Source organism: Mastigoproctus giganteus, chromosome 8, assembly GCF_048544385.1.
Source record: "Mastigoproctus giganteus isolate SK-2022 chromosome 8, ASM4854438v1, whole genome shotgun sequence".
Lineage (NCBI taxonomy): Eukaryota > Metazoa > Arthropoda > Arachnida > Uropygi > Thelyphonidae > Mastigoproctus > Mastigoproctus giganteus.
The window spans coordinates 44,982,815-45,007,232 of NC_143582.1; the positions used below are offsets into that span (position 1 = coordinate 44,982,815).

General features: G+C 38.0%; 1 protein-coding gene across 3 annotated transcripts in view; it reads left to right on the forward strand.

Moving 5' to 3' along the window:
- Positions 1-24,418, forward strand: part of NANS (N-acetylneuraminic acid synthase) — a 155,767-nt gene that overhangs the window by 78,833 nt on the left and 52,516 nt on the right. The window lies entirely within an intron of this gene.

The following is a 24,418-nucleotide window of genomic DNA, read 5'->3' on the forward strand; positions in this document are numbered from 1 at the left end:
TTGGGGTTTTCATAAAAAAAAAAAAAGTAAGCAAACCCTTAGCAATAATTATGAGAACTTCCTTGGACTCGGGGGGAGGTACCCATGGACTGGAGATGTGCAAATGTGACCCCAGTTCACAAAGGAGGATCAAATAGTGACACAAGTAATTACAGACTTGTTAGTTTAACTTCTGTTCCGGGGAAATTAATGGAGGTGCTGGTTAGAGAAGCACTGCAGGTTCATCTAGACAACACTTCAGTTATAGTTCAGACACAGCATGGGTTTGCCTGAGGAGACCAATTTGATTGGATACTATGATGTGGTCACAGAGGAACTGGATGCAATGGTGTGGTCTCAAAGGAACTGGATGCAAAGAATAATTTTGATATCATATACTTGGATCTTAGGAAGGCTTTTGATATTGTTGCACATGGAAGACTGCTATAAAAATTGGAGCAGTGCGGCATTAATGGGAGAAGACAGAGAGTGGTAATCAATGGACACTGCTCTTCATGGACTAATGTTATTAGTGGACTCCTCCTCGGTTCAGCGTTGGGTCCATTGTTGTTTTCTGTATTTATAAATGATATTGATGAAGGTATATCAGGCTTAATGTCTTAGTTTTCAGATGATATGAAGGTCAGCAGGGTTGTTAATGACAGTATGCTACTGCAACAGGATCTAGAAAAATTAAGCAGATGGGCTGAGAGGTGGCAACTGTAGTTTAACATTAACAAATGTAAAGTACTGCATATGGATAGCAGTAACTACAGAATAACGTATCAACTGTGTAGTACTACACTCAGAGTGGTAGAGAATGAGAAGGACCTTGGGGTAATTGTGCAGTCAAATATGAAGTTTTATGAGCAGTGCAGATGGTCTGCATGAGTAGCTCATGGTGTCTTTTAAGTGATATACAGGAATTTTTCTAGCAGGTGATTATCCTCTTGTAGAAGGCAATGATCAGACCACATCTTGAATACTGTATCTAGGTCTGGAGGACTCCTTTTAGGAAGGATGTACTGCTGAAACGAGTACAGAGTAGGGCAACAAGATTAGTGAATGGAACAAAGAGTTGTGCTTACAAAGAAATGCTTAAGTTTTGCAAATTACAGTGTCTGGAGACTAGGCACCTGCGAGGTGATCTGATTGAGGTGTATAAGGACTTGAATGGTTTGAGCAAGTTCAATGCTGATGGGATTCTTCCTCTTGCCCAGATTAATTGCCTGGGGGGACATAAATTCAAATTGAGGAAAGACAGTTGTAGAATCGATGTGCGAAAATTTTCCTTTAGCCCACTGGTGGTTGATTACTGGAACAAACTTACACTTGTTGTTGTAGAAGTTGACAGCTTAAATAAATTCAAGGCAGAACTAGACAAACATTTGGATCAAATGGATGGGTGCAATGGGAAGGGGTTTTTTTTTTTTTTTTTTTTGACTGATGCTGTATAAGCTTGCTTTCTTGCATCATATGCCTCTACTAATGTTAAGGTCTGGAGGCATCATTTTTGGAAAGATGTAAAGCTGCTGGAACGAGTACAGAGAAGGGCAAGGAGGTTGGTGAGTGGAGCAAAAGGTTGCTCTTACCAAGAAAGGCTTAAGTTTTGCAAATTGCAGCATCTGGAGACTAGGCACCTGGAGGTAATCTAATTGAGGTGTATAAGGCCTTGAATGGGTTGAGCAGGCACAATGCTGATGGGATTCTTATTCTTGCTCAGATTATGAGGAAATTTGCCTTTTGCCAGTGGGTAGTTGATTTCTGGAACAAACTTGCTTCTGTGATTGTGAAAGTTGACAGCTTAATAAATTCAAAGCAGAACTAGAAAAATGTTTGGAGTGATTGGCTGGGTGAAATGGGAAGGGGTTTTATTGGCTGATTCTGTGTAAGCTTGCTTTCTTGCCTCATATGCCTATGCTAATGCTAATAAAAACTTGTCCTATAAATTCCTCTAACAAAATAAAAGAACAAAAGATAAAAATATGAAATAATAACTCACAACCACTACTAGTTAGTCATTCTGTGATGTGACTTCATTCTCTACACGATTGCTATCCATTTAAAAGTGCTTACTATATGAAAATAGTATTGGTACTATATGACACATGTAATTCTCTGTCATTTAGGAGTCAGGGCCTCTGCATTTGTCTTTATATATCACTTTGCTTCCATCATTTCTCACGAGAAATTAGTTCTTAATTTATATGATTTTAATTTATGATGCATTTCAAGAATGCATTCTACTGTAAAGTTGAAGGAATCACAGAGCATGATTAGGGCATATGAGATGAGTGGTGGTCAAGGAAACTAATAGTAAAGATATATAAATTCTGATAAAGTAACTGACTTTGAAGGCTGTAAGTTAAAATTGGACAGAAAAACCTTTTTATCAAGTTATTTTTAATTGTGTAAATTTAGAAATCTACAATTATCGAATTGTTATTTTTAACTTAACAAAAAAAAAAAAAAAAAAGGTGTGTTTGAAATTCATAAATATATATATTTGTAAAATTGGGAGTTTCTTGAAGCTTAGTATGTTTGTCAGAAGATTCAAGAAATAGCCTTCATTTAATAGTTTGTGGAATTACTACAGAAAGATATAATTTTATATTAGAAGAAACTCAGCTCTGGTACCTTAGTTGTTTTCTAGGCTGAAAATATATTGGTTTTCCGGATTTTTTGTTTCTTCTGGCCATGTTTGGTAACTCTACAGTGGTAGTCATGACTGAACTGAAATTCAGTAATTGAAATGAAGATTTTGAATATTGCCCCCCCCCCTTTTTTTTCAGCAAATATCATTCTTTCTTCTCATCTGTATTTCAACTGTTTGTTGAAGGTTCTGCCTTTTATTTAGCTTCCTTTCTGCTCAGTTGTCTTTCAGATAGGCTTCCTTCCCCATCATGAGACCCGACTTCACATTAACTAGTTTTGATTTGATAAAATCAGTCATAGGCAATCAAAATTGCCTATGACAGTTTTGTTACTTCTGTTCATGGGCGCCTCCGTAGCCAGGTGGGCAGGAGCAGCAGTGCGTAGCACACGCTCCTGATTAAACCGGGGTTCGAGCCCGTGACCACCAAATACGGAGGATGCGGAAAGGGCAGGGTATGACCACCGCAGATCCTCGGAGCAATATGGCCTTAGTTGCTAATGCTCCTAAAAACCAAATAACAAACAAACAACTTCTGTTCATTACTGTGTATTTATTTTAAGGACAATGTAAAAATCATACTAGTTTTTGTAAAAACTTGTTCTTTTTCTGTGCAAGAATGATATCAATAGTTGATACAGAAGTGTTATGTGTTTAAGTTTACATTTTATTAAAAGAGTATAGGATTTAGTCATTTCTTTTGAAACTTTGCTTTTGAAGAAAGCATCATGCTTGGTGTTGTCAAATGGTTATCATCATAAATTTTAACCATTTTTGTCAGTGGTTTCTGTTTAAGCTATTCTTAAACCTGATTGATCTTTCGGTAAGATGGTCACATTTAATTGTGTTAACCTGGTGCTGTCAGCATGGAGTGTAAATTACTTCCCAGGGGAAAAAAAATCCTGCTGTGCTGTTTAGTCGTTTGAAGAAATTCTCAAGGATGGTTAAGTAGCAATGAATTCCCTTTAAGTTCAGCAACTTTGAACAGAACTGCAGTCTAACTGTCCTCTGATTTGTTGTATACACAGGCTTAGCTAAATTTTGCACAGCAACAGGGATCTCTTGTGGGAGTGAAGAAAATATAAGACCATAAAATCACTAAATTTTTCTACTAGAAAAATTTAGATTTAGTGGAAAAATCAAAAGTTTTCTTTTGATTTTGTTATATAAAATTGTGTGTGTGTGTGTGTGTGTGTGTGTGTGTGTGTGTGTGTGTGTGTGTGTGTGTGTGTGTGTGTGTGTGTGTGTGTGTGCGTGTGTGCGCGCGTGCGTGCGTGCATGCACGTGCGTGCGCTGCTCTTTAAGGTTATGATTTTTGGAAAGTGATTAGAAGAGTGAAAGCATTTAAAAACTTAATTGCTATAACTGTGAACATGATAATGTATTTTTAAAGTAGTTATAATGTTAGTGACCAAAAAATTTTATTTTATATTTAGATTCGTAATGTTATAAACTTCTGAAAGGTGAAAATCAGCATTTTGAAACACCTTGGGGTTGGTCTTTGATTCTTGAGGTTGTCACAGACATTCTCTCAGATATGCCAGACAAGCTGTACTTGCTACCTGGGAGTCTAAAACGCTGATCGAACTGATACTCGGGTGACACTAAAGTATGAACCCAATTTCGGCGAAGTCCGGACAGTCTGTGACAGCCAAATCCTCTGCTTACACCTTCACGATGGTGGGACTGTTAGTAATCCTGGCACAAGTACATGGTGGGTGACCACCCAGGTGTGAACCAAAGTAAGCAGGGGTCGAGGTGTGGCACCCACACCACATGGAGGAACGCCACCCCTCTATGTTACCAGGCAGTACTAGGTGGTAGATGACTCTCATCGACCGGTGAAATACCACCACTTTGCTTATTGGAGGCTTGAAGTGGTGGAACCCATGTTTAGTCTCTAAAGCTAAGTTCCAGTCAACCCTTTCCTATCTCTTCTATCATGCAGTATGATTGATGACTTTTGAGGTTATGACGAACGTCGTGGCGAGATCCAATATTCCTTACATTACGAGGGTACAGCTCTAAAACGGTGTTCACAGGCCGGCCGCTTAGTTAGTACACCGGACCGAACCTATTGGTAACTCTCTAGGAGGCCTCCGGATCAGCTAGTGTATAATCTTGCTACCTCTAGGTCTGCCAGATAGTGACTGGAGGGAGTCCGAGTAGTGTGTATGCGGGGAGCATTGTCGAGGCTACGTTATGTCAAGGATCTGGGTATATTCTTCCCACATGTACGCCATATCCAAAAATTTCATTACTTCATACAGCATGTCCCACCCACTTTTTCTTACTATTGAATACACCATTGAATTCACAACTCCAGCTGGCTTCCGTTTTCTAGTCACACCGACCCGGCAGGTCGAGATGCTGAGGCTTTTGCAATTACTAATGACCTAGCACAGTGGTAGGTTACAGTTATAGCAGTTGTTCATTTACCTGCAAGAATACCGGACAATCCCAATCATACAGCCAATACGCTTGATCTTTTTCTCACAAACAACCCTTCTAAGTACACGGTCAAAGTGAGAGGTCCTTTAGGCACTTCAGATCACAACTTGGTGATTGTCTCTTCTCCGATGGAACCTTTATCTCATGGCTATTCCCAACCTCGTGTTGTTTGGTATTACAAGAATGCAAAATGGGATGACCTGCGAGACTTCTTTTCTTCTTTTCTTTGGTCGGATTACTGTTTCAAAACTTCTGATGTCAACGTTTGCTCAGATCGTGTCAGTGAAATTATTCTTGCAGGAATGGAATCCTTTATCTCACACTCCACTTTAAAATCTCGTCCTTTATTATAAATGTGTTAAGGCTCCAAGAGAAGAATGTTGCATATCGTAATTGGCTTGTTTCTAATTCTCCAGTTTCATTTTCTGCATACACCAAAGCTCGCAACAATTGTAAAGCAGTTATTAATCAGTCCAAACTAGAGTTTGAACAGGCTAAGAGTAGAAAACTTGCTTCTTGCCCTAATGGTAGCCGAGCATTCCGGTCTCTTGCCAAAGCTATTGGCTGCAACTTTTGCCCATCTCTGCTCCCACCTCTGCCCAAACCAAATGGTTCTGTTGTCACTTCAGCCAAGGATAAAGCTGACCTGCTAGCATCCCATTTTTCTTCCAGCTCATGTATTAATGATCTTGGTAAAACACCTCCCACCATTCCCAACACGCTCCGTTGGCACCTCCGTAGCCAGGTGGGAAGGAGCAGCAGTGCGTAGCACACGCTTCTTGATTAGACCGGGGTTCAAACCCGTCACCACCAAATACGGAGGATGCGGAAAGGTCAGGGAATGACCACCGCATATCCCGGAGCAATATGGCCTTAGTTGCTAATGCTCCTAAAAACCAAACAACAAACACGCTCCGTTCAATGCCTCCTGTGGTCTTCCGTCAAAAGGATATCAGAAGGATTTTGATGAATCTGGATGCAAAGAAAGTTCCAGGTCCTGATGGTGTTTCTCCACTTGTTCTCAAAACCTGTGCTCCTGAACTTACTTCTATTCTTTGCCGCCTTTTTTCAATTTCTTATTCCAAAGGTGTTTTTCCTTCTGCTTGGAAATTTGCTCATATCCAGCCAGTTCCTAAAAAGGGTGACAAATCCCTCCCATCCAATTATCATCCCATTGCAGTTACTTCTACTCTTTCTAAAGTAATGGAGAAATCAATTAACCACCAACTCTTAAACTAGCTAGAAACCTTCCGTCTGATCAACGATGGCCAGTATGGATTCCGTCAGTGTCGATCGACTGGTGATATTCTGGCGTATGTTACCCATTTATGGACTAATTCAATGGAAAGGTTCGGTGAAACACAAGTAGTTGCTCTTGACATCTCAAAGGCTTTTGATCGTGTTTGGCATAAAGGTCTTCTAAACAAGCTTCCGTCTTATGGTTTGCCAACTGTTTTTAGTAATTGGTTATCCAGTTTTCTCTCTGATCGCTCACTGAGGGTGATGGTAGATGGCTGTCAGTCTTCTAACTTCTCCACTAATGCCGGTGTCCCCCAAGGTTCAGTTCTTTCCCCCATTCTTTTCCTCTTGTATATCAATGACCTTCTTCCATTGACTGGAAATCCTATCCATAGTTTTGCCGATGATAGCACATTGCATTCAACTTTCCATTTTGAGAAACCTTGTCCTGCTCAATCAGCTTCAACTTCTCGAAAATTAGCTACCAATGCCTTAAATGCCAATCTTCAGGTAATTCTCCAGTGGGGCAAAGACAACTTAGTTGATTTCAACCCTTCTAAAACTCAGTCTTATCTTATATCTCGCAAAAAAGGATTCTTCTGCTCCTGTGCTTATCTTTAGTGACACTCCGATTTCTAGGCAAAATGATATATCTCTTTTGGGGATTACCCTGACTTCTAATCTCTCTTGGCACAAGCACATAACAAATATTGCTTCCTCTGCATCTAAAAAACTTGGTTTTCTCTTTCACTCTCAGCGTTACTTTTCTTCCAAATAGCTGCTCACGCTGTACAAATCGCAAATCCACCCTGCCATGGAATATTGTTCCCACATCTGGGGTGGTGCCCCTAAAACCTCTCTCAGGCTTCTTGATTCCATTCAGAAGAGGGCAGTTAGGTTAATTAATGATTCATCTCTAACGGAGTCTCTCCACTCGCTTTCTCATAGACGCACTGTTTCTGCTGCATGCCTCTTCCACAGATACTTCCATGGGCACTGTTCTTCTGAATTGGCTTCTATAATTCCCGCTGTCTCTTTCAAAACAGTCCGAACACATGCCGCCACCAGCCAACATCCATTTACTGTCCAACTTCAAACCCACAGAACCAACTTTTCATCTTCCTCATTTATTCATTCAACTGCCATTTTCTGGAACAACCTTCCTTCATACGTATTTCCTGAAAATTACAATCTACAGAAGTTCAAGTCCAATGTCAACAAATATCTTCTTTCATCTTCTCAACCTCCAACCCAAGCACGGTACTAAGTACTATAGGTTCTAATACCTCTCGTGTTTTGGGGCTTACATAAAAAAAAAAAAAAAAAAAAAAAACCTAGGTTATACGTTGGTCACTTGGTTACATGATGGTCACACACTGAGTGATCACTGAATTGTGACCTCCCCCTATGAAAATTGAATGCGACCTGTTGACCACGTGAGGTACGAGAGTGTGGAGTTAATCAACGTACGTAGCATAGATAAGGTGTTAGTGGTTCAGTAAGTAGCAAAATTCCAAGCATGATGGGTAAAAAGAAAGATTTGTCAGACTTTGACAAAGGACAGATTGTGGGTGCTTGACGAGCTGGTGCCTCGATTTCCCAAATGGCTGAACTGGTGGGGTGTTCATGAGCCACTGTAGTTAAAGTATACCAGGGCTGCCATCAAAATGGTCAAACAACGACCTGACGGCAAAACTGCAAAGGTCAGTGAAAGGTTGATGTTAGAGGTGAGCACCAGGTCCAATGACTCATACAGGCACAGGACTGTTGAAGAGTTGACTATCCAATGCAACATGGGCCAACCCAGAACAATATCTGGCATGAGCATGCATCGCACGCTCGCACTTATGGGCTATACCAGTAGAGACTCCTATGGCATCCTCTCCTAACCAAGGTTCATCAGCATAAAAGACTTGCATGGTGCAAACATCATGCAAGTTGGACTTTAGAAGACTGAAAGGTGTGCTGGTCGGATGAGTCACGTTATTACTTCACACCGTGGATGGTCGTATATGGATTTGGCGTCAACAACACGAGGCTCTTCATCCATCATGCATGGTATCAAAAGTGCAGGCCGGTGAAGGTGATTATTTGGTGTGGTGCATGTTTCATTGGCAGGAACTTGGACCCCTGGTGCAAGTGGAACAACATATCAATGGTCTCCGCTATCGTCAACTGACTGTGTACACCCCACCATGTTACACTTTTTCCCGAATGGCGATGGTGTCTTCAAAGATGACAATGTGCCGAGCCATCAGGTACTTGTTGTGCAGGAATGGTTTGAGGAACACAGTTCTGACTTCCAGCATATTGATTGACCTCCAAACTCTCACGATATCAATCCCATAGAGCACTTGTGGGACACTATGGAAAGGCATATCAGGCGTCTGGATATACCAATCACCTCCATACCAAGCTTCCGACATCTTATTGAATCAATGCCACGTCGGATAGCTGCTGTACTGAGGGCAAAAAGGAGGACCTAGGAAGTATTAAGTAGGTGGTCATAATTCAGTGTATATATAATATACAGGATGTCCAGAAAGTTTTGCCTGATTTTGGTACAAATTATTAAATATATTTTTATTTATCATCTATCATATTGTTATTGTTTATTCTACATTGTATATTATTTAAAATTTTTTAAAATTTAATTTCAGATTACAGTAGCAGGTTGATTAAAAAGTGCATTGATCATGAAGGAGAACAATTTGAACAGTTTGATTAATTCATTGACTAAAATAATTTGGAAAATAAAATTATTTTATTTTCCAAATAATAGTAATAATGATAAAAATATAATTTGGTTTTTATTCTATTGATTGGTTAATAATTTGTACCAAAATCAGGCAAAATGTTTTGGACACTGTTTTATTATATTGCAATGAGAAATATTCAAAACTGCCTGTATTATAAGCATTTTGAATTTGAAATCCCCCAACTCCTGTGCCAACAGTTGCTTTATAGAATTCCATACCACCATTAAATGCACCTGGGAAGCTTCTATCCACTGCCAGTTTCCTTTCTCCCACACTTTTGCTTATATAGTTGACATGCTTATTATTCAGAGACAAGGCAGGAGTTCTCTTGGTGCTTTCTGTTTTTTCCTTAAAACTAAGGATGGTGTTAAGGAAAGGGCAGAAAGAACAGAATATTATATTACTGCTATAATAGGAATATAATTATAATACAGTTGAAGCTCTTAATGAAAACCCTCTTTTTAAAGTCCCAGCACATTAAAAGGGCCTATATGGTAGGTCCCTGCCAATTTCCCATAAACCTAATGCTATTTTATGTTCATTATGACAACCTTGAAAGATGAATGAATTTCTATAACAACACAAAAATTTCCACCATGTTCCACAATGTTCACATTTCAAAACAAAAGAATATTGAAGCTAATGAGAGGCTTGCCATGACAAATCATTTGTTGATGGTTTCCTATGCTAAATGACAATTTTTCATGCTCATTGGTATAATGAAATTAACTTTGACTAGAAGTTATTATACAGTATGTATATTCTGTATGATTATCAACCTGGCTCCCATGAAGTGGGTGGTTTTGCCAGTTGCAGACAAAATTAAGATATTTACAAGCTGTAGATAATGGCATGTATTCTAAGCCCAACATCTCTCTTAGGGATGTTCGGCTTCTGCTGCACTGGGTTGGAACAGAGCATGAAAGGCTAAGTATCTGGATCTTGAAGAGGTACTCTTGGAATGGCTAATGATGGTGCATTCAAAAAATGTTCCTGTAGACAGAAATCTTTTAAAAACTAAGATGAATTGTTTCCACATTGGGTGCATACTGAAGATTTCAAGTCTTCTGATGGATGGTTCCAGAAATTTAAGACTCATCATGGGCTGTTTCTCAAAAAGAAAAGTGTGGCAAAAGTGCAGCCATCAACCCTGAAGCTACAAAGGAATGGAAGGAGAATTATTTAAAAACTGTTTTGTTGATGTACAACCAGAACATCTTCAGTGCACGAAACTTGACTTATTTTCAGTTGCTACCAGATAAAATGCTTACATTTAAAAGTGAGAAATGAAGTGGTGGAAAGAAGGCAAAGCAATGAATTACCATTCTCCTAGTGAAAAATAAATCTACCACAGAAAAGCTCTCCCCCCCTTAATTATTCAAAAATCCCAGAATTCCATAAGTTGGCAATATCTTTAAAGCTTTAAGGATATTGCCAACTATATATCAAGCAACCAGAAAAGGCTTGATTACCATCAAAAATCTATAAAGAATGGATCAGAGACTCAGAGAGTAAAGTGAGCAGGGAGAAGAGAACAATTTTGCTGTTTGTGGGTAACTGCATCCCTCATTGCCAAGTGAATGACCTTTACGCAATCACTGTTGAGTACCTACCACCTAATATGACATTAGTACTTCATCCACTTGATCATGATGTAATACAGTGCTTTAAGAAAAATTATTGAAGAATGCTATTATAAAAAATTGGTGCTATTCCTCAAAAGCAATGCATGGGCTATGTCTAAGGTGCTTCAGGCAATGCATTTATGTTATTTCAGCATGGAATGAGCTTGATGAAAAAGGGATCTCCAACTGTTTAAAAGTGCTGAATTTTTCACCTTGAATGATGCAAGGAATTAAGTTTTGCATACTTCTTCCTCTGTTAATTGTGAAGAAAAATGGAGGATGTGTGTCATCACCTAAAAGTAAATGCCCAAAGTGGATGCAGACACTGCATGTTTCAGGATATGGATGAATGAAGAGGAACTCATTACAGATGTAATGGAACCTGAAATTGTTGTGATGAAGAAGAGGAACCTACTGTGGTTCCGAAATTCATTCCCTGGCTATGGTTATATATGTATATACATATACATATAATGCGAGAAGTGAATACAATGAAAACCAGTACTTAAATATAGAAACATTGAAGACAACAGAAGGGGGGGCTAAATTGAGAAGAAGAGCGCTGTTGAAGGAATATGTACCTAAAACTTTTGAATACTTTAGATAGAAAGCCAATACATAATTTGTGAGCCAATTATAAGCAAGTTTAGACCAGAGTCCCCTGAAAACGCTGAAGCCAATTGGTACGAAATGTATATGTGTACAACCATTGAGTTCCCTCAGTGATGAGAGATGTTGTACTCTCTCATCAAAATGCAGTAACTCCATGACAACCTGAGAGGTTGTCATGGAGTTACTGCATTTTTAATTTATGTACACATATACATAGATACTGTATGCAGTAATTACTATATATATGTAATTTATAAATTACTCTTACTGCACCATACAATCAGTGCAAAATGTACAATCTTCATTTTGTTGTTTAATACTGTAGTACGTATTCTGAATTATATTATGTTATATTTTATTGGTAGAATTACATTAAATATTCAGAATTTTCTTTTGAATATTTAATGTAAATTTTATGAATTATTATTGTTCTTTTGCTTAGTTTATGAATTATATAATAAATATATATTTATAATCAACTATTATATTTTATTATTATTATTTTTCTTTATTATTATTATTAGTAGTAGTACATGTAGTAGTAGTAAGGATGCGATAATGGCTCTTAGAAGATCAGTGAGACTAAATAACTGTCACTGTACCTCCACTTGGTAGGCAGAGCTGCTCAGTTGTAACACCCGGTCTAATTTTACAATCAAGATTCAGATAATGTTCATTATATTATTATTATTATTATTATTGATAATAGTCAAACCACTGCTTCCTATAGTGGTTTGCCTATTATAATAATAGTAGTCAAACCTTTCTGCAGAGTTGTGACATATTATTCCTCCATGTATTTCTTAATTAATGTCATACAAATCTTTTTTCTGTTTTTTGTGTGTATGCACTACTGAGGATTAGTTCAAGGAGAGATTTTAATGTACATTATAGCTCTCTTATCAGTTATTTTTCTATGAGTGTAATTATCTTTTATTTATACAATTTCCTGCACTATGTCCTTTGTTATAATAATAAAACAACTTAATTTTGAAAAGTTATATAAGTGGATGTGCAAGGATGCTTTGTTATTTGTTATTTGTTATTTAGTTTTTAGGAGCATTAGCAACTAAGGCCATATTGCTCCGGGATATGCGGTGGTCATTCCCTGACCTTTCCGCATCCTCCGTATTTGGTGGTGACGGGCTTGAATCCTGGTCTAATCAAGAAGCGTGTGCTACGCACTGCTGCTCCTTCCCACCTGGCTACGGAGGCGCGCAAGGATGCTTGTGATACCCTGGCCAGTTTTGTAACTGCTCATACAGCTTTAACTATTAATGGTTGGTTATTTTAATACAAAGCCAATCATCAGACTGTCTTTGAAAGGTAATAGAAGCCTAAGCATGATGGACAACTTCATTTCTATATAGAAAATGTTTTGGTAAAATCCAAATTTGTGATATGCTACATCCTTTAACAACTAAGTTTTCTACTGAGCACTCATTGGACCCAGTAGCTTTCATTGCAACACCTACTTGTCCATTAGTTTTATCTGATGAAGTTTTGTGTTCTCATTTTGTGACAAATTTGTTTTTGGTTTGTTCAGCAATTTGCAGTGCAGAAGTCATTTTTGAGTGAAAGCTAATTTTAATAAGAATACATATAAAGAAATTTACTAATATAAAGATATCCACTGGTGCAACAACTAGTCATATTAACTACGGGCAAGCATGGATGACTTTCCAATGAAAAACAGCTCTAGATGAAATTATAGACTCACATACCTCATGCAAATTTTTGACCAAGGAGATATGTCACACAGAGGAGCAAAAATTAAAAGCTGGGTATCCTTTTATCTGTATGTAACCAGGAATTGCTATGGTGACAATTTGGTAATGTTGTCTACCAATAAGTGCACACACACTACTTTTATACATAAGGTACCCCCAATTGAAATTAGAAAGTCACATATACGAGGCACTACCCAAAAAGTTCCTGAAATGTACAATCGGACTTCTCTTTAATGAACTGCCATATAGCGAAATTTTCTATGTAGCGAACTTTTTTGATTTCCCTTTGGTCATTACATTGAAAATAGTTTCCCTATAACGAAGAAAATTTCCATACAACAAATTGATTTTGAGAGACCTGGGTACGCATTGTTCGCACCTCTGGCCTTTAGGCAATAAAGCTAATGCAGTAGAAAGCACGAATTAAGAGCTAAAAGGATTAAGCATTAATCCCTTCAGCTTTTCATAGCTAAAGGCTTTAATTCCACAAATTAAGAGCTAAAACATTTTACAATTTAATGATTCCTGTAAACCCTGCAGGAGGAAACTGGTCAACTATGGTGGGATAGAAAAAGATGGCAGTTTGGGAGAGGCCTTTGCCCTGCAATGGCTAAAAAGAAGTAAAACCTATACAACTTATACACTATTATGCCGAGAAGTCCCGCTGATCAGCTGTCCACAGCCATTGGCAAAGATTAAGTCATATTTCCGATACAAGCATTGGCTCTGATCAACCTATTTTCTACTGTAAGCATCCTATTGGAGAATTAGGAGAGGGTGATTTTCCTTTATCTCGGAAATTCATAAATTTCATCTGTCTCTGTTTACATGGTAGCTACAAGTGGTCCCTAATTTCAGCTTTGTTTTAACTGCTGTGCAAGTAACCTTACAGTGTCTAAGAGGAAATCCTGTGGTTTTGTGTGAAAAAGTGGAAGTGCTTAATAGTGTAGATCGCGGCATTAAAAAAAAAAAAAGAAACCACTTTATAATTTGTCACTGCCAGTAGTGTGTCAACCGTTCTGAAAAACCCTGTTTCGATTCTCAAACTGTTTGAGGAAATATGACCCAGTTGGAAGCATGCAAAATTATGTCTTTGGGAAGGTGTAGATGAAGCAGTTTTGCAGTTCTTAAGTGAATGAAGTTGATGCGAGACAAAAACATGCCGATATCAGGGCTATTAATAAAAGAAAAGTATACATCTTTTCTGGGGCGCCTCCGTAGCCAGGTGGGAAGGAGCAACAGTGCGTAGCCCACGCTTCTTGATTAGGCCGGGGTTCGAGCCCATCACCACCAAATACGGAGGATGCGGAAAGGTCAGGGAATGACCACCGCATATCCCCGGAGCAATATGGCCTTAGTTGCTAATGCTCCTAAAAACCAAATAACAACAACATCTTTTCTGGGGCACAAAACATTCCAAGCCAGTTCTGGTTGTCTGGACAAATTTAAAGTGTCATGGCTTACTCGAAAAAGTTATTTCTGATAAAAGTGGAATTTCAATCGAAGAAGACTATACCCATTGGAAAGAAACAAGTTTTGAAAAAAATTATGGTGGACTAAGAGTCCAAAGACATATTCAACGTTGATGAAACATGTCCATTTTTTAAATGTTTTCTGAACAAGACACTGACTTTTAAAGGTGATAAATGTTTAAATGGTAAAAATAGTAAGGAGAAAATTACACTCTTGGTTACAAATATGGCTGGTAATGAAAAACTGAAGCTTTTGGTAATAGGCAAAAGTAAATAACTCTGACATTTCAAAGGAGTAAAGTCGTTAGAGTTGGACTACAACAAAAAAACCTTGAATGACAAGCAAAATTTTTGAGCAGCGGATTGTAAATTTCGATAGAAAGATTATGAAAGAAAAATTGCTTTGATTGTCGACAGCTGCCCTGCCCGTCTTCACTTGGTAATTTTGAAACTTACAAGTGTGAAGCTTGTTTTCTTCCTTCTGAATAAGTCATCTAAACTGCAGCCAATGGACCAAGGCATTATCAAGAATTTGAAAATGCACTACTGAAGGTGCATACTGAAAAAAATTATACCAAGAATAGAAACCAACCAACCTATAGATTCTCTTATAGATTTGTGGATGTGCATATCAGAGTTTGCGAAAGTGTGGAGTCAAGATGTGACAGAAACAACGATTAAGAATTGTTTCTCAAAAGCAGGTTTTGCTAAAACGCCAATTAACAGAGATGAGTGGGATGAACTACTAGAAGACATTGAGCAACCTTAGGGAGTTCCAAGTGAGGTTTAATCAGTGGAGAAATTGTTCTTGACGAATTTTTAGGAGTTGATAATGATGTAGTAGCTGAATATCCGAGTGACTCCAACATTTTGGAGCATATTTAAAGAACAAGTGACAATATTGACGATGAGTTGCACAAAAATGAGAGCAATATTAAACCTTCCAAACAAATGTTGGCAGCATTTGAAACTTTGCATCGAGGCCTTCAGTGGGAAGAAAATGTAACAGAATATATATCTGAGTGTTTAAAGTTTAAACAAATGCAAACATTTTTATGAATGGTGTACAGTAGAATCCAGTGTACAACAAAAAATAACCAAATATTTTACGACTTAATTCTTAAAAGTGTACTAATAAATTGTGGGCATCATGTAAGTAGTTATTTCTTAATATATATGTATTAATAAATTATTTAAAAAGTTAGAAAATTTATTCCTTTCCACTTCTTTCTCATCTTTTACTATATTTCTGAATTCACAATATTTTTCATTGTTGAAAAGGTCGTATTTCTTTATAACAAAATTTCTGTATAAAGAAGTTTTTCGAGGGAACGATCGATTTTGTTATATAGAGGTCCAACTGAATTTATAAAATAAATTAGACTCACCCTGGGTCTTATTTGCCACCGTCACCTTCGAAGTAGTCCCTTGAAAGTATAAACATTGATCCCATGATTTGAATGCATTCTGAAAGTTCTTCTTTGTTGTAGTGTTCAGCACTGCCTGTGATTCGATTTGGATATCCTCTACACTGTCAAATATTTGCCCCTTCAGCTTGATTTTCATTCTTGGGAAGAGGAAGTCGCAGGGAGCTAAATCTGAAGAATAAGGGGGGTGGGTGATGATTGTCATGTTAGATGCCAAAAACAGTGCCACAGTGAGAGATGTCTGTGTGTGAGCCAGTTCATTGTCATAATGAAGGACCCAGTTCTTTGTGTGCCAGTTCTCTGGGCATTTCCTCCTGATGGCTTCCCTTAATCACCTCAGGACATCACAGTAGAACTTTGCGTTGACTATCTGGCCAGGAAGGACGAATTCTTTATTTATAATCCCATCAATGTCCAAAACACAGATCAGCATGCACTTCACATTGCTCATTACTTGTTGGGCTTTCTTCGGTCGGAGCGAAGTGGGCTCTTCCATTGGGATGATTTCTGCTTGTTTTCTGGGTCATACCCATATACCCAACTCTCATCACCAGTGATGACCATAGAAAGGAAATTTTGATCACTCCTGGTCCGTTCTTGAAGATCTCTGCTAACTTCCTTGCAATGTTGCTTTTGGTCTTCACTCAGTAACCGTGGCATGAACTTGGCGGCGCCTCCGTAGCCAGGTGAGCAGGAGCGGCAGTGCGTAACACACGCTTCTTGATTAGACCGGAGTTCAAGCCCGTGACCACCAAATACGGAGGATGCGTAAAGGTCAGGGAATGACCAGAACATATCCCCGGGGCAATATGGCCTTAGTTGCTAATGCTCCTAAAAAAACAAATAACATAACATGCATGAACTTGGCTGCAGTCCTCTTCATGTTCATGTTCAATTCGTCTGACAAAATCTGCTGACACGTGCTATACGACGGTCCTACAATGCCACTAATGTTGTGGATGGTCTGCCTGTGGTTTCACAGATCAGCGCCCAAACTTTTGTGACATTTTCCGGGGTGGTGCCCAATGATGGACACCCAGAGCGATCATCGTCATCAACCAACATTCGACCATTTTTAAAATGGTTAAACCAGTAGTAGGTCTGCATCTGACCTAAAGCATTGTCACCCAAAGCTTCTTTCAACTTCTTATGGGTTTCTGCTGCTGTATCGTTAAGAAGGAAACAAAACTTAATGCAAGCACATTGCTCTCTCACATCAGCTATCGCAAACTATGTGAAACACACCGCCAAAGAACTGTGCATAAATATTCAGTGAATATCCAGCCCGACGCCATGTGGCACACTGATTCACAAAGGATGCATGCAGCATCACCTAGTGCCACAAGTCCGTACTAGACGTAGTTCCTGCACAACATTCAAATTATGGGAACACTTGGGTAGCACCTTGTACATCGAAATTTTGGACAAACAGCCCAAATTGATACCTACACAGAGGAACAAAAGTTAAAAAATAGGTATCCTCTTATGGCATTAGTTAAAATCTGATAATATTAAGCATGTCGCTTTGCAAATGCTGATAAGCATTTCAGGCTGCAAAAATTTTGCTGTAAGGCACACTGCCAGAATTCTCTGTGCATAACACAATTAATGCATGTGGAAGGAGAACCAACTATGATGGTCGTAATTTTCCATGGAATATGGTTGTGGGAAATATGGCTGTAATGCTTTCGGTGGGAGAATAAGTTACAGCTGTAGATAAAATTCTTTCTCTCTCTTTTTTTTATTTTTTTTTTTTATGTTTAATGCCTTCAGAAAACAAAAAGATGTCATTTATCAAATAAGCATACTAGCCATTAAAATTATGTGAATAAAAATATCGACGTTGACTCCACGAGCCAAAGATGGATCCGTGAATAATGCCATGTGAAATGAAAAAATACAATTTGAGCTTAATAAAATCAGTTTTATTTTATTGGTATTTTCATTTACAATCAATGTGGTAACCTTTATTGTTGAATGTTTGCACTGTTCTTTTCGATGTTGATGGCCAGACATCTGCCTCTAAATTGATCTTGCTCGCGTTTACGCTTACGACTCTCTCTTGCGTTCTGGTGCTGACTTTGGTGCTTGCTTTTCAACGTTAGATTTGTGATTTTTTCGAAAATTTTGAACACGTTTAGTTGATGTAACGTTCGACATTATCACAACTTAAATAAATGAAACACAACCACACTGCTCGACAAATGTGAAGGAACTGAACGAAGTACAGGAACTCTCCGACTTATGTAATACTCGACTTATGGAAAGTCGACTTTACGTAGGTTTTTCCCGGCCCATCATCATCATCAACAGCCATTTTCAATCCACTGCAGGATGAAGGCCTCTCCCGGCCCATGCAAACTTAAAAAAATTGTTGGAAACATATTTTGCATCCCGTAGGAATAAATGAAGGTATCATGAAAATGGAGGATCGAATAAATGGAGGTATCATGAAAATGGAGGATCGAATAAATGGAGGTATCATGAACAGCCTCCGTAGCCGAGTGGGCAGGAGCAGGAGTGCAGTAGCACACGCTCTTTGAGTAGACTGGGGGTTCAAGCCCCTGACTGCTGAATACGGTCGATCTGCCAACCCTCACTGGACCAGCGTGGCAGATTATGGTCTATTTCCCTCAGCATGAATTGTTGAGGAGGCTTCCATCCTGCAGTGAGTTGATAATGGCTGCACTTTACTTTACTTTTTTATCATGAAAATATCGTAATGTGAACCCGATAACACTTTTTTTCTTTTTTTTTTTGTAATTCGTTCCAAGTCTTTGGAAATTGAAAATTTCACTATACAGTAAACCCCCGCTATTCGCGGGGGTTACGTTCCTGAGAAATTCCGCGAATACTGAAAACGCGAATACTGAGTTATGGCGCCCATGGTAATAAAAGGGTTCCGTTCCAAAGTATGAAATATATAACAAAAATTAGTCTAAAATTTTGTCTGTACGTATTATGTGTATTTACCTACATAATATGACTATGTACATAGACAAACGTAGAGAGTAAGTACATAAAAAAAAAAAAAAAGCATAAGGCATCGAAATGAAAATAAGAAACAATTTATTAAATGTAATACTGTACATATTTATTAGACATTTTAAAGAAACCTTTCAAAAACATATCAAGAACATGGGTTGCTGGGCGAAAAATAACCATATCGATTTTTAAATCTTTCAAACCAGCCTTTGCTGGCTAAAAAACTTATCCCACCAGTGCTTTCACCAGTTTCACTAAAGTGTTGATAAAGGTGTTTTGCCTTTTCACGAATGATGAGTGAACTTAACGGAATTTTATTTTGAGTTCGGTCTTCTATCCACAGATTTAAAGCCTTTTCCATTTTTTTCTAATTTCACATCACGAGTTATAGAACAAATTTTTGATGCAATTAGCGCGTTTTCACGGACACTAGGGCGGATTTTTTCTTCCGATTTCTTGATTGATCGTACCGTTGACTCGTTGATTTTATAATGTTTTGCCACTGAGGAGACACTTTCACCATTAGAAATTTTGTCTAACAGTTTTACTCGCTAATGTCATCACCTTCTTTGATCTTTTCACAATTCCCTTTTTATTCGCAGCCATATTTTTGTAGGATTAGAAAAGAACTTGTCCACAATAAAGTCACTTTCTTTTAACTTTAACACGCTCGAAAAAGTCTGTTTATATCAACACATTGCAAAATGGTAGATTTTTCACTTTTGTAAACGTATCAATTAAAAGCAAGAGATGAAACCTTCTATGACAAGCGCATTACACATACTGAACAAGGATTAGCTTAAAACATCCGCGCTCGCGATTTTGTCACCCCCCACCCATTGAGCGCAGGACACTTCCTTTTTACACCTTTTAAGTTATTTTTACTCATTTTTAGAGAATAAAGCACAATTACAAAATGAGGAGGCACACTTGATACACATAAAGCTGTGAGCGTGTAGCAAAACGAATAAACAACACCATAAAGGCAGAGACAACTCTATTAACACGTCACTAGCTCACATTTTACATTTCTGGGGGTTACTACCATAAAACAATAAAAACAATTTCCAGTTGCGTTCCTGCTAGTGGAATCTGTTATAAACTGGTAGTGAACTCTAATTGCATTTGCGATAATACCAATAGCTGGAATTGTGTTGGTTTTTACGTTATTATGGTGAAATGTGTTTCCCCTTCACTGCTATAAAAAAATAAATACATTTTCAGAATCTTCTCTTCATTCCTATCGTGTTGCGTTCAGTTGGGGTGATTCCGCGTTCGACTGCCATTTCTTGTAAACACAAAGGCGAATCGTGTATAAGCGAATTCGGTTCGTGTTGTATAAGATATCGTTCCCCTATTTATAAATCGTGTAAGATCGAATTAGTGTAGTGTAAACACGTGTTATACGACGACTGACTGTACTACTCTGTGGACTGGGCAAAATGATTTTAGCCACACCCATGTTTTTTTCATGGCGGAAAATGTTCACGGCGCTTTAAAATTTTAGGTTTAAATCAGCGACCGCGAAACCGCGAATACAGATACCGCGAATAGCGGGGGTTTACTGTATTACTAAGCTATTTATCTCTCTAAAAGGTCATATTTATAATGGAAATTGCATTACCCTTTCATCATTATCATATGTTGCCGTTATAAGAATCAATTTTGAACACCTTTGTGATATTTTCTGTTCCATAAAACAATTTGCACTTTCGGGTTTATTGGGCTTTTCTGTTCATGCATCTAATCATAAACGGGTAGTAAACTTGATCTTATTGCATTTGCGATAATACTGATAACTGCAATTATGTGGGTTTTTACTCTATTACGGTGAAATATGTTCCCCTTCACTGAAATCTTCAATCATATAAAATACAAATTTTCAGAAACTTCTCTTCATTCCTATTTATGTATTACAATGATGAAAGGAAAGTGAACAAAGAAAAGTGCAAGTGGTGGTGGTGCCTGGAAACGAAACAAAATTGATTTAGAAATGAAGATGAAAATGACTAAGAATTACGAAGCAGACAAAGTTTGTCATCTATTGCAAGGGAATTAGGTCTCTCTGCTTCAACAGTGAATACTGTTTTAAAGGACAGTGCCCATAGAAAGGAACATGTCAAAGGATCAATGCACTTAAGATCAACATTGATCACAAAACAGTGTTCAGGTGCTATATATTGAAGATGGAACAGCTGTTAATAATATGGATCGAAAATCAGATTCAGAAGCAAGTGCCCCTGAGTCTAATGACCATTCAAGCAAAAGCAACAAGTATTTATGAAGATATTAAGGAGATGGATCCTGACAGTGAACGATTCTTAAAAGTTAACAGAGGGGTGAATGATATGCTTGCTAGAAAGAAATCTATGATGAAAAGGAAAAAGCCATTGTCCAGTCATCTATTAATATGTTCTTTCATAAGGTTGAGCAGCTTCTAAATCTCCACACCCCTCCGCAACTGCGTACTTATCAGCTGAAGACGTCGATTCTCGCAATGATGCTCAAGAGGTAAAACTTACTGACATTATGCCTGTCTCGTCTCTTTTTTTGTAATTTTATAATTTTGAACGATTCTTAAAAGTTAACAGAGGGGTGAATGATATGCTTGCTAGAAAGAAATCTATGATGAAAAGGAAAAAGCCATTGTCCAGTCATCTATTAATATGTTCTTTCGTAAGGTTGAGCAGCTTCTAAATCTCCAATTTAAAAGTGTGCAATTTAAAAAATTAAAAATTTTTTAAATTGCACACTTTTGTAATTTTTCCTGTGCATGAGATAAAAACTTGAATACAATAAATAATTCTATTTACATGTTCATCAGACATTTCCTTTTTGATTCAATCAATTCAGCGAGCACAGTTGCGAGTGCTGCACAAGCATGGGGAAATTCCCTAACTTATATAGCATTCTGTGGAACACAACCATTACGTAAGTCGGGAAGTTCCTGTAGTTACTTTAACGAGTTGTTCAACTCTCAAAAACTAAAAACCCGATTTGAAACCTAGATATATATTCTTGTAGAGCTCTCAAAGGGCAACAATTTTGTTGCTCAATTGTACGCAACTTGTTGTTTCACTGCACTTGTTGCATACAGTTGAATTTTCTTTGGCGTATGCATTGTACTTGTTGCATCACTGCACGCAACAAGTACAACTCATGCCAAAATCTACAGTCTGGCTTTTGAAGTTATATTGTGAAAGAAAGGGAAATTGGACAGAAATATGAATCAAGATGACTCTCTCTCTCTCTCTCTCTTGCATTCCACCACCAACTTTGGTGCTTGCTTTTCAACTTTAGATTTGTGACTTTGTCGAAATCTTTGAACACGTTTAGTTGATGCAACTTTCAGCATCGTCACAACTTAACTAAATGAAAGATAACCGCACTGCTCGACAAATGCGATGTAACTGTACAAAGTAGTTACTTTAATGAATTGTTCAACTCTTGAAAACTAAAAACCCAATTTGAAATCTAGTTATATATCCTTGTAGAGCTCTCAAAGGGCAACAATTTTGTTGCTTATTGTTTTTGGCTAACCTTTATAGTTTTCAAGATATTGCAAAAACAAACTTGAAAATGCTTTAATTTTTCAACTCTCTCAACTTTGCATCGCTATTATTGGTAACTCTCGATGAAACTGTAGCAAGCAACCGACAATCGACTGTGATGTTATAACGTTTGTACAGAGTGCAGTATTGATTAAATACCTTAGCCACGATTTGACCGTTTCTTTTCTCACATATCCTTACAAATAAGTCGATTTATGAGTCAAATGATTCTTGATGTGAACGTTGAATGCATAATCATCTTCTAAAGCACGAGGCAAGTCTCTAACCATATTATTCATGTTGACTGGAACATTTATGACTTGTCCGATGATACTATAACTGCCAGTTTCATATCGCAAACGTCGAATCTGCATGAATGGCAATCTAGCTGAAACCAACCGTTCGCATATACAATCGAGTGGCGGTAAATTCGATGGAAACGGATGATATATGAAGCTGTTGGAATTGAATAATGACGGTACATTTGCTGATTCTAAGTTTGTGAAGCATGTATTGCAAAGCATAAATGATGCCACGTTCTCTGCTTCTGGAAATTCAGTTTCAAGAATTTGTATATGGTTTGGCTTTGGTAATCTCAAATCATTCTGAAACCACAGTCTGTCGCAAACACTGCAGACGTATCCGAACAAGTTGTTCAAAAACATTCTTTGAAATTGTTTTGAAGCTAACATATAACACTTTTCACGATTTTCATTCACTGATTGCACTGTTCTTTTCGATGTTGATGGCCGGACATCTGCCTCTAATTGATCTTGCTCGCGTTTACGCTTACTACTCTCTCTCTCTTGCGTTCTGCCACCGATTTTGGTGCTTGCTTTTCAAAGTTAGATTTGTGATTTTGTTAAAATCTTTGAACATGTTTAGTTGATGTAACTTTCGGCATCGTCACAACTTAACTAAATGAAACACAACCTCACTGCTCGACAAATGCGAACTAACTGAACAAAGTAGTTACTTTAAAAAGTTGTTAAACTCTCGAAAACTAAAAACAGGATTTGAAATCTAGTTATATATCCTTGTAGATACTGTTTTTGCCTAACATTTATAATTTTCAAGATATTGCGAGAACAACCTTGAAAATGCTTGCATTTTTCAACTCTCTCGAATTTGCATCGCTATTACTCAGGAACCATAAGAGCTACATCAAAACTATGTATAGATGTAAAATCTATGTTTCCTAATGAACAATTTTGTCACTTACCATTTATGTCTATCTATTATAGTTTAGAAGTTACTGAGAGTGAAAGTAACCAAGGCGCAACGGCAAATGGCCAAAATGTGACCTTTTTAATGTTTTCGAAAAAAAATGATATTAAATATCAAATTTTCAAATTTTTTCTTACATTGTTTTTATTATTATTAGCTATATGGTGCAAGGAAGCCTGAGGCTTATGCTGCACCACCCAAAAAAAAAAAAAATTTCCAGTTACCCTAAGAGAGAGAGAGAGAGAGAAAAAAGAGAAAAATGATGATATCCAGCTCAGGACCCTGGGTGTGCCAAACCCATACTCACCAGATGTGAGTCCCTGGGGTTCAATATTCGTCGACGGCATTATATACCCGACAAAATAAGTATAAATTGTTTGTACCATTGTATATTAGTTTCGGAGATATAACAGCGGTTAGATGTTTCACTTTTCGTGGGCGCCTCCGTAGCCAGGTGGGAAGGAGCAGCAGTGTGCAGCACACGCTTCTTGATTAGACCGGGGTTCGAGCCCGTCACCACCAAATACGGAGGATGCGGAAAGGTCAGGGACTGACCACCGCATATCCCGGAGCAATATGGCCTTAGTTGCTAATGCTCCTAAAAACCAAACAACAACAACAACAACAACACTTTTCGTGACAGCCTGAGTGCCGTAGGGTACCCCCCCAGCATGGAATCACCAGCACCCTGCATGCTTGCTGCTAGCA